At 34.0% G+C, this 11,472-nt stretch overlaps 1 long non-coding RNA gene across 1 annotated transcript; it reads left to right on the forward strand.

Moving 5' to 3' along the window:
• The first annotated feature begins 7,356 nt into the window (after positions 1–7,356).
• Positions 7,357–9,917, forward strand: LOC147476585 (uncharacterized). The gene is made up of 4 exons (XR_015208445.1): positions 7,357–7,589; positions 7,901–8,057; positions 8,225–8,406; positions 9,371–9,917. It is a non-coding gene; the product is annotated as an uncharacterized LOC147476585 (long non-coding RNA).
• The last annotated feature ends 1,555 nt before the right edge of the window (positions 9,918–11,472 follow it).

The raw sequence follows: 11,472 nt of genomic DNA on the forward strand, positions 1-11,472 counted from the left end.
TGAAGAATGCTCTGGGCAAAGGGTTGTTGTTCTCAAAAAATGATACCTCGAACATTGAAGGATACACAGACTCTAATTGGGCAGGTGATCCAACAACCAGAAGGTCCACATCTAGTTATTTTACTTTTGTGGAAGGCAATATTGTCACTTGGAGAAGCAAGAAGCAGAAGGTCGTGGCGAGATCAAGTGTAGAAGCCGAATTCAGAGGTATGGCTCAGGGTGTATGCGAATTGTTATGGATTAGGAGTGTCCTAAAAGATTTAGGTATTGCATATGAAAAACCTATGAATCTTCATTGTGATAATAAGGCAGCTATTGAGATTGCCCAGAATCCTATATAACATGACCGCACCAAACATGTTGAAGTTGATTGTTATTTCATCAAGGAAAACCTCGATCAAAAGGTTATACAATTTTCATTTGTCAAGTCCGAGAACCAATTAGCTGATGTGCTTACGAAAGCAATTTCAGGAAAGGTGTTCCATGGTATAATCGACAAGTTGTGCATGATACACATCTATGCCTCAACTTGAGGGGGAGTGTCAGCATGAGCTATATATAGGATGTAAATAGTAGATTGATCTTATTAGTGATCCTAGAATATAGGAATGATTTAGTTTCCTGTTTCATAAGATTAGATTTAGTTTCCTTCCTGATAAGATTGTTTCCTCCTATATAGGATGTAATCCCTCTATATATTGCCTCCATCTTGGAGAAGAATATATTATTTTATATGTAACCATCGAAATCATATTTTAACAAGCATGCACCATACCAGATTCGTATAAAACATTTTAGTCTCCTCCAATATCTCAATGCGCATGAATTAAATATGATTGAAACTATTTTTAGTAGATAGTGTATCTAATAGAACTCTCACCACTCTCTAAAGTTAGGAAACCTAACCAAATCATATTGCGGCTCAATGGTTCCAAGAGCAATTAAATAGAATGTTGAATCAATTAATTTCAATATATATAACCACTACTAAAAGAAGGGCTCTTTTTGTCACTTTATTTTTAAGCCTCGTGTCACTTATTGAAAAAAAGTGACACACCAAAATCTTATGTGTCACTTGTTTAGAACATTTGGCTAGTTGTGACATGTTAAGAAAGTGACAAAATTGAAATCAGGTTTATGTGTCACTTTGGTCAGAAGCGGTACATTTAGAGATATTTAATGTGCCACTTTGGTCAGATGCGCCACGAATAGAGAAATTTAATGTGTCACTTGCAGATAAGGCTACACGTCAAATATTTACCGTATTTTGAATTTGAACAAAAAAGCGACACACACAAATGTTTCCTAGAGCGCACGTGCCTTAAAGAGCCCATCATCCCAATAATGATAGAAATCCATGATCCCTCACACAAGGGCATGAGTTCTCTCTCTCTCTGTTACCCAGTCTTCTTCCTACACACTAACTCCCCAAACTCCAATCTGCACCGGAAGTTTTTTTTGGCCCAACTAGTGCAAAGTGGAATCTTCTCCTTCTTCTCAACACCCTCAATTCACTCAGTTAGTGTTAGGCATGTGAGGTAAGCCTTTCTCTTCCCTGCTTTTCAGGTGCTGTGATGAGATTCGTCTTTTGGCAGTTTAATTGTGGGTAGCTCAAAAGGGAAAGATCAATTTGGTAAGCTCCTCAATCGGTTCTCCCTCTATTAATTTTTATTAATTTTCTATTAATTAAGGTGGGGATTTCTATTAATTTTATTAATGTGGTGTTGAACAGTATGTGCGTTGTAAAGATATTCTTTCTTCTTCTCTTGCTTAATAAAATTCACTAGTTTGATTTAATTTTGTCTGACTTGGATTAGGAAATGGGTACAAGATCAATACTTTAGTTAATTTTTTAACAGTTGAGAAAGATAGGGGTTTTCTTGTATGAGTTATACTTGTTACTGATCTTATTTCAGTAGAAAATGATGGAATTAAAAAAAAATGAGGGCATTTTATGTGTTGTTAGTTTCAAATCAGTAGAATTCCCTCTAATACGGGCTTGAATGCTTTAAGGGAGGGAGAGAAGGAGCCGAGACATGCTACTGATCTCATATGTTGCATACTATGTAAGGCATTAACTAGCTAGGCAAGTTGCGTGATATCTATTTGATAAAATGTCAGACAAAGTTTTCCTTTCGGTATTCATTCATGTTTCAGTTTTATTGGTTGCTAGTTAGTTCCTGCACAAATGCATATCTATATATTATGTAAAGGAGACTTCCTTGTGATCTACCCTCATAAGGATGTAATGCCTTTCCAGGGTGTTAATACATGCTAATCTTAGTATATACTATGTAGGAAGGTGTACCTACTTTATAAAGTGGACCTCGTAAGCGTTTATATCAAATTCAAGTGATACGAGCCAAGTTACCTTGTGTACTCTGCACTCTCTGAAGTCTCAATTTCACACGTTAACTACTCTCGCTGGCTCGCTACATAAATTATAGTTATGCAGACTTCTACTGCCTGTAAGTTTCAAGTTTATTTCCTTGAGCCTCATAAGATTATAACTAACTTTTCATATTGATATATAGTAATATATAAGTGCATGCATTTCCTTAACGAAGTGTTAATAATGAGAGTCGTGTGGTATTATGCATGCACCAATGACTAGCTGAATTACACTTATTGCTTCAAGTGTAGCTTTTAGCAATCCTATTTGTATCAAGAAAAACTGTATGTTTTAACATTCCTATTTTCTTCATTCATATTGTATCAAGAAAAACGGAATGTAATTTCATAATTATTTACAGAGCTAAAATTATCATTTGGGGTGCGTAACTAAGAACCAATAACCTGTGGTGAAACAAAAGAAAAGAGAAGAAGCAAACATCATACATCCATACTTTTGAATTTTGATAGAGTAATAATCAAAGTGCCTTTAAGCTTAGGTGCTTAAGTGGACAAAAATTTTCTATGTTTTCTTCAGTTGACTTATTGAAAGGTTGAAACTGGTTTTTAAGCGCGTGCATGAACACGTTACATTAAATGTGGTCCTCACCAGCAGCCAAGATTTGAGCTAACCGCACGTCCCTTTATGGAAGTCACTTTTTGATGGTAACTGTTTGCTAAATCAATAATAAAACTATACCTAACTGTTTGCTAAATCAATAATAAAACTACACCTTCTATCACTTGACTCACTTCTTGTATGGTTGATCTTCCTTGTTAAGTAAACTTGTATTTGTCACTATAGCTGTTTGTACGCTGTAGTATAGAGCATAGTACAAAATATCAGGATATGGGTATTTATCGATATTCAATTTCTGGATATGTATCGTCGATATATTCCCCTCTTTGGGGATATTTGACATTGTTTCACATGCAAATATTGTGGATATATCCAAAATATCGACAAATATCGTGGATATTTCTTGATATATCATGATACATTATTTATATTTATTTGAAATATAATGGTAAATATTAAATAAAATTGTTATATATATAAAATATCGCCAAATATCGCAAAATATCACAAAATATCGCAAATATTATCGAAATATAACTGATATTTGCAGTCGTATATATCTCTAAACATATCGTGATATTTTAATATATTTTTCTGAAATATGGATAGATATCCCCAAATATCGCGATATATTGGGATATTTTGTACTATGGTATAGAGAATGAATTTGTGACAGGCATAGAAGTTTATTGGGTCACGTCTCACAGTTTGGCAACCTGGACTCGAACAGTTTAACACTTCACTTTATCTTTCTTTTTATACATAGTTGCTGCTTTTGCTTTTGCATTTGGAACTATGAAGTATATCTTTATGTTTTCATTCAATACAAGTTGGAACCTACTATTAAAGTTGCATCTACTCTTATTTTTGGTTTTTTTTTGTGATGGAATGGTTAGGTGCTTATGGTGTGCACTACCACATCATTTCGCTTGCGTTTTTCCAATTTCGTTCTCACATTTTGAACCGACTAGTTTTGACTCGATCTTGAATGCACTTGATTACTGTTTTTTTTCCCTAGCTAGTTCAGACCACTCAATTTTTCAATATCATCTTCTTTGCTATACTGAAGGATTTTTATAAAAGCAGATCGAACTTGTGAACGGTTGATTTTAATTGAATACAAGTAAGGTTTGAGATTCTGGTCTGAAACTTTGAGCTGCAATGTAAGTTGCCTCCGCTGCATTGACCATTTGGTTACATTTATGTAAATTTTGGTTATAAGACTTATAGTCTTTATGCTTGACTTGTCGCAACATAATGAACAAATAGAAGGCCTGAGCTACTGCAACTTGAGATGAATTGAAGATGGAGCGAATTGTTTCCAACTCCCTAACTGTATGCCTATTTTCTATTTTTACATGAGAAATGGGTGGTGAATTTTGATTGTCCACATTATTACTATCATCACATTTGATTGCATTTTGTTGAGAGTTAATTCCCAGTTAGACACAAGTCCAATGATGAAGACCATGCAACTCTTTTGGAGTATAGTTTTGAGGTAGTCATGCCTGATGCCTGTGTAGGTGGAAATGCATTTGTGCAGTTTGATGAAATGTCCAATCCAAAAACAGTGGAGAATTTAGGAACTCCGGATCGGAGTCAGATTATGTGGTAATTGTCTCTGTTCACTAATTTATTTTAAATGCATTCTTTCTTTACAAAAATAATAATTATTAGAATCACTATGCTGCTGCTAGATTTTTGAATGTAAATATGTTTGATGCTTTCAGGATGGAAAGTTAAGAATTGATGATTTTGGTGGAACTTCTCAATTCTTCTCTTGGAGAATTCGATATTAGTACCTTACATGTATAGGTATGATTGTTCATGAATAATTGACATGCTTGACACGATACTATGTGAAGATCACACGCTATAATAATCACCATGCATTAATCAATCTTTTCTATTAGTGGGATAAACTGGTTCTTTTGATTGCCTGTGTTGAGGTGAAAGGTGACAAATATGCTGCTTTGGTCAACTTCGTTCTTTATATGAAATTCCCATGAAGATTGTTGGACTATTTTGCTAACGTATACTATTCTTATTGATTTTTTTTTCTTACTTTTGTAATATACCATACCCTTCTTGATTCACTTACTCTTTAATTTTTTATAGTTATTGTGGAATGAGGATTTCGTGATGTGGATGCATGGATCGATTGGCAAATGAATAGATGGTAGTTAGGTTATTTGGTGTTGGAAGTGCGCACAACAAGATAACGTTAGTGTCATGTAATTTTTTTTTTGTTATCTTTATTGTGATTCTTTTGGTATTGGAATGACTTATTTTGTTGGGAGTCAAACTGGATAATAGATACTAGGTTTGATCCATGAAATCAATAGAAGTTAATTGTTTTGATGAATGTTGTTTCTTTTTTCCTGAGTGATGTTTCCATATCATAAAACAGGTTAAGGCGATTTTGGTTGTGATGTTTTGATAAATGTATATGGATGTTGTTTATGTCATAAAGCAGGTTAATGGGATTTTGGTTATGACGTATAGGATGCAGAAACAAATACGATCGAATATAAAAATGAGAAAAGGTTTTAAAAAAAAAATTATTTTCATTTGTCTCACTTTTGAAAAAAGTGACATAATATCAATTAAAAGTGACACAATTGACTACTCTTATGTATCACTTTTTTTTTTTTTCATACGAGTTACACGGAGTTGATTTCCAAAAGTGACACAAGAAGTGGGGGCTTTTGTGTCGCTTTTGACGTACTTATGTCACACTCTGGTCACAACTAGTATACTTAATGTGTCGCTTTTGACGTATTTATATCTCACTCTGGTCCAAAAGTGACACAACTAGTATACTTAATGTGTCGCTGTGTCGGGGGATGTTAGGTCACTTCAGAATTAATTTCAAAAGTAACACAAGTGACTTCTTGTGTCACTTAAAAAGTGACACAAAAAGCCCTTATTTTAGTAGTATAACAACTGGATAATCAGTGTAATGTGGTGAGAAATGTATGATTCATAAAAACAATTAGTGTGCGATTATTCATGCATAATGCATATGATGGTCTTAAGTGCTTAAAATGATGTGATACACAAAACCACAAAAAAACAAAAAAAAAACCATAGAGAAATGATCATGACACTACCCAAATCCTTAAACCTCTTGAGTAAACGATAAACCAAAATTTGAAAATCATTATCACCACATTTCCATAGAGAATAATAACATGTATTAAATAATAACACTAGATTATTTTCTATGGAAATCATTTTAATTGATTAGAATAAAATAACATGTAAACAAACATAACACATACTTGAAAGACAACGGGCGATAATAACCAAATACGACGTACATGCTAAAGATTAACACACGTGTTAAACTTGATTATGGTCAATACCTTACTCTCTAAATATGTATTGTGATATAGCTTAAGTAAATAGGTCAAATCCACCTAAAACGAGTAGAGAGAAAACTAACTAGAGTAAAAACTATGGGGATTAAAGGAGAGCAAAAGATTTTTTTTGTGATTTGTTATACTACTTTAACCAATGAAAATTTTAAATCAACTAAACTAATCAATTAAAAGAAATAGATTTAATGGAAGAGAGTATGGAGAGAGTTCAAACCCACTTTTGTCAAATCCTTATTATGTTTAACGTAGTTTCATTGCAAAGTTTTCATCTTTATGTTGTTCCGTAATGATTCAACACCAAGACTAACTAGCACGAGAGATAAGTTTATTCACCAATTTCTTTAGTGAACTCAAAATTTCATTCTTTAGTTTAATTCTAACACTTTCTATCTCTATAGTGGTGAAAGAATCAAACTTGAAGCTCAAAGTAATGATAAACACTAGTAAAAAAAAGGGTTTTTGTGACTGTTTTAAAATGTTATTTGTGATTGTTCTGTTTGAAACAATCACAAATGGCAAAACAGGGTTTTTGTGACTGTTTTAAAAAGTTTTTGGTGAAGGTCGGCTCAGAAACTGTCACAAATGTTTTTTTTTTCTAGGTAAGGGCATATGTGTGGAGTACTATTTGTGACCATTCTACTAAAACAGTTACATATTCCCCCTGCCTTTATGTGACAACCCATCTATTTTTTGGTCCTGCCCACAACTCCAGCCCATTAAAACTACTTTGAAAACACACCCACCACTATACCATAATTGCATTTTTGTGACAGAGATTTTTGAGGCTTTGTGATGCCAAAATGGCGTCATAAACTTTGTGATTTGGCAATTATGCATCAGTATTCGTTTTTTAGCGTCACAATAAATCAAAAGTTTATTTTATTTTTTTAAGAAAATTTTGGAAAAAATTAGTGACGGCATATAGGTGTCAAAGGTATAAAGATTTTAGGTAATAAAAAATTGAAATCAGCAAGACGTGTTACTCACGACAAAGGCCAAACTCGAAAGACCATCGGGTTTCTTCTCAATCTCAACTCTTTGAAAGAGTGAAACCCCTCCACCCAATTCACATCAGATTCAAAAATGAGAAACCATCTCTTGATCAAAACAAATCATCTAGCCACATCCTCTCCTCTCCTTCTCATATCTTCAAACCCCATTTCTATCACTCTTGCCATTTCGATTGAGTTTTAGTTTTTCCAGATCTGGATTCTACGAAGTGTTTCGTCTAATCTGTAAGTTTTAAATTTTCTTGTAATCTCTTCATTTGTCTGTCAAGTATATTCTAATTCTGAAATTAATTTTGTTGGCGTTTTAATCGTTGAGTATGGGTACTTAGAGTAGATCATGATTTCCTTCGTTAGTAATCACATTGCTTTAATAATTTTTATGTTAGATGATGTCCAAAATAATGAGATGTTGACAGTAAGTAGAGTGAGAGAATGTTATAATTATTGGATAATATTTCTAGTTTTGTTTTAGAAATAAGTTGTCTTTATCTGATTGCTATGGGAAAATGCTTAGTTCGTTCTCTCATTCTGTGCAGTGTGAGCGAAGATGGAAGGCTCTTTGTCTGGAAAATTAACGAAGGTCCGGATGCATAAAAGAAGCAACAAATTACTGGAGAAACAGTTGTCACGGTTCAAATAGTAGTAGAGGGAGCATCGGTACATCCACGAGTTTGTTGGCATTCTCATAAACAGGTAATGTCTCGCTCTCGACTTGCAAGTGTTTTTTTTAAGTTATAGTAATATTTTGATAGGATACTCTTTGCGTTATCGTAATTGGTGGAAGATATATTTATATAAGTGGTGTTTTTACTGTTAGTGAGTGTGTTAGTACTTAGTAACTTCTAATTGACCATTTATAGGAATATTTGGTAGTTGGGATCGGAAAATATGTGCAGAAAATTGATACAATTCAATTTGAAAAAAAAGAAGTATTTTCTGTAGAGGAAGCAATAAAGTGTCCTATTAACAAGCTGATTGATGCTGTCCAACTTGTTGGAAAGCACGATGGAGAAGTGACGGACTTATCCACTCAACATTAATGGTTAGTTCGTAGTGACATGGTTTATGGTGCAGTACAATGGCTTTATTATCACTGTACAAGTACTTTATTGTTTGGTTGCATGCTCACTTCACCCTTTTCTTTAACTATACTCAAAGTATTTATAAACTAGGAGGTAGTTGTTTTATGCGAAACTTCGCTTAGTTGATTAAGAGGAGTACATGATTACTTGCTATACTCAAGTGATTCAATTAGTAGATCTGGTAGGTGTTCTTTTCAAGGGGCTGCATGAAGTAGTTTGTAGTCAAAGAGCTTAGATTGCATAGTAAACTATCTAAGTAACTACTGCACTCTTTACTTAAAAGATCATAGACTTGTTATAACTATTATAAATAATTTAGTTTATCTCGTATTTGCTAAGTGCAATTAAAAGCTATGGAATTGGTTTTCATTAGTTGTTTCATATATAATAGTTACGTTGTTCTGATTTGGAGGGTGTGCGCTGAACGAAATATGGTTGATAAGTTAGACTTCTAGCTTCCTTGGTAGCTGTATAGTCATGCGGCATATTGCTTTTAACTCTAGACAACACATGCTTAGAGTATGTATATTTAAAGTATTTGTGTCAAGTTCTTTGACATTTGAATTATATCCTTGGGTTCAACACCCATATCGCATCCTTTATTTAGTGTTATCGTATGCTTTATTTTGATTTGGGTGTTAGTTCTTATTGTTGATTTTAGTCTCAATTATTTTACTAGTTGGGAAATGTTGCTGGGCTGCAATAGAATTTTATCTGTTTTTGAATGTTCAACCCTCTATAAACCCAGGCTAAAACTAGTACATAAATTGGTTTTTGAGATTCGGTGTGTTTTGCATCTGGTTTGTTACAATTAGGAATAAAAATATGTTTATTAATTGCAATCTTTTTTGATGTTGACGACATATTTGATATTTCATGTTAACTGAAATTGGTGTTAACATTAATCTCTTTGATTCAGACAAGATTCCTTTAAGAAGTAAATGCTGACCTATCATTGAGAGAGGAACTTGCAAGGTCACCTCAAAAGATAGTTGCAAGTGCTTTTCCTCAATGCTTTAGAAGAATGGATGGATCGACTCTGCCAGGATCTCCAACCCTGCTGGCTTCTTTAGTGAATGATGAAAGCCTTTGTTACCTCTTCAGCCGAGGTTCTTGATAATCCACCTTTAAAGCTTGGCTCAAACCCCGATTCTTATCTTTAATTAGGGGCATGCTCTCATCTCATCATTGGTCAAATTGGTACCTGACTGGTTGCAAACTAATCGTGTGGTCTTTGATACCTTGGTTCTTGTTTGGAAATCGCCTGATAGAACTTCTCGATCGTTTACACAATGAACAGAAATTGAGCTTAGTGCAAGTAAGTTGGACTGTAAGATTTAAGTTCCCTTTTTCTGATTTCATACTCTGGTCAAGTTTGTTAAGTCTGTAGTCTTCTCCGTTTAATTTATTTGTGAGAATGTTAGCTCTATGAAATGTTTGGTTGTCTAGTTTTGTTTTTAGTTAGTGTTATGTACTGCGCGTGCTTACTGCATTGTCATTGAATTTGTTATTGATGTGGCTTAGGAAGTATATTGAGACTACGACTATAATGTTGTTGCTCAATGCCGAGGAGGCTAAGGAGATGAGTGTGTTCAGAGTATTGTTTATTTTCCACATATACTCAAAATCGTCAATCGGAATCTTAGATATGCTGCCAATAACTAGCAGACTTTACAGATCTGTTGTTATTAAGACTGTCTCGTAATCGATCAAATATGCCTGAAGGGTTTTTTTTTTCGATGAATGCCTAAAGGTCTTTGTCTTTTGGGAATGAAGTGTAAACACCCAAAATCCACTGTCTATTGTTTTTAAAGTTTATTTATTTAACCAATGAAGACTATAGGCCAAGATTTTGGCTGTCCAAATTCTCTCCTTACGGCCTGGCTGCTCTGAATATCATTTTTATCACTAAATGAATCGATGTGAGTACGGTTCTTTTTCTCAGTTAACATATATTGAATTAAACTTGGCATTTGATTTCATTGGATTAGGACATATTCCAATGAACTGAATTTAAGGTGTTATGATGTTGCAGTAAGTTTAGAGAGGGGCGACTATTTGCGGACATAGGAGAATATATAAGGAGGAGATACTTGTTCATTTGGTAAGCTCATAAATCTTCCTTTTGTCTTGAAAAACTTGTATTGATTTTTTTAGTGCTCTAATTCACTTTGGGTAGTCTGACATAGATGTTTTACTATTTAGAAATAGATATTCTATATTGGAATGAAACAAGCATTTGATCCTTTGATAGATGTTATACTAAGCTATATGGTGATAATATATTCACGTTTGGGAACAAGTTATCTTTGGTACTCCATCTGACATTTGTTAGAGAAAATATGTAAAGAAAACATGGTCTGTTATGTTGAACTGAAGTGTGTTCCATGACTTGGGCAGTGTGGCCTATGGCAACCTGACGTGGCCTGAAGAGTGGCCTGCAGCAACCTAGAGTGGACTGTAGTGTAGCCTTTAAAAATAGTACTCAGAGGTATATTGCACTCTTTACTATAAGTTTCATGTCTTGACAGGGCAACATTCATGTTCTGAAGGGGGCTGACTTCCATTCTTTGGGGAGTTATTGCTGATAGATATGGTCGGAAACCTGTTATCGTGGTCGGAACTGCTTCAGTGTTAGTTAATCTAGGCCTTATACTTTTGTGGCAACTGTCTAGAATGAAATTAAGCTTGTTATTTTGGAGACTGTTCTTAGGTCCACTGTTTTAACTTGTTAATTATGTTTACAAGGTCGTGTTCAACAACTTGTTTGGCCTAAGTAGAAGCTTTTGGATGGCAATTGTTACAAGGTTTCTTCTTGGAACCATGAATGGACTCTTAATATGTATTTCCATCTCATGTTGTATTTCCTCATTGCTTTTACTTGTTATGAAGTTTAACATACTTGGGCTGAGATAGTAAAATATGTTAAATGCTTGTGTTTTGTAGCTGTAAACATACACCCTGTTAAGTACGATTGGTGTAGGTCTTTGAGAAACGGATGCCTTTTTCTTGTTTGATTTCATTTT

This window comes from Coptis chinensis, chromosome 9 (assembly GCF_015680905.1).
Source record: "Coptis chinensis isolate HL-2020 chromosome 9, ASM1568090v1, whole genome shotgun sequence".
Taxonomy (NCBI): Eukaryota; Viridiplantae; Streptophyta; class Magnoliopsida; order Ranunculales; family Ranunculaceae; genus Coptis; species Coptis chinensis.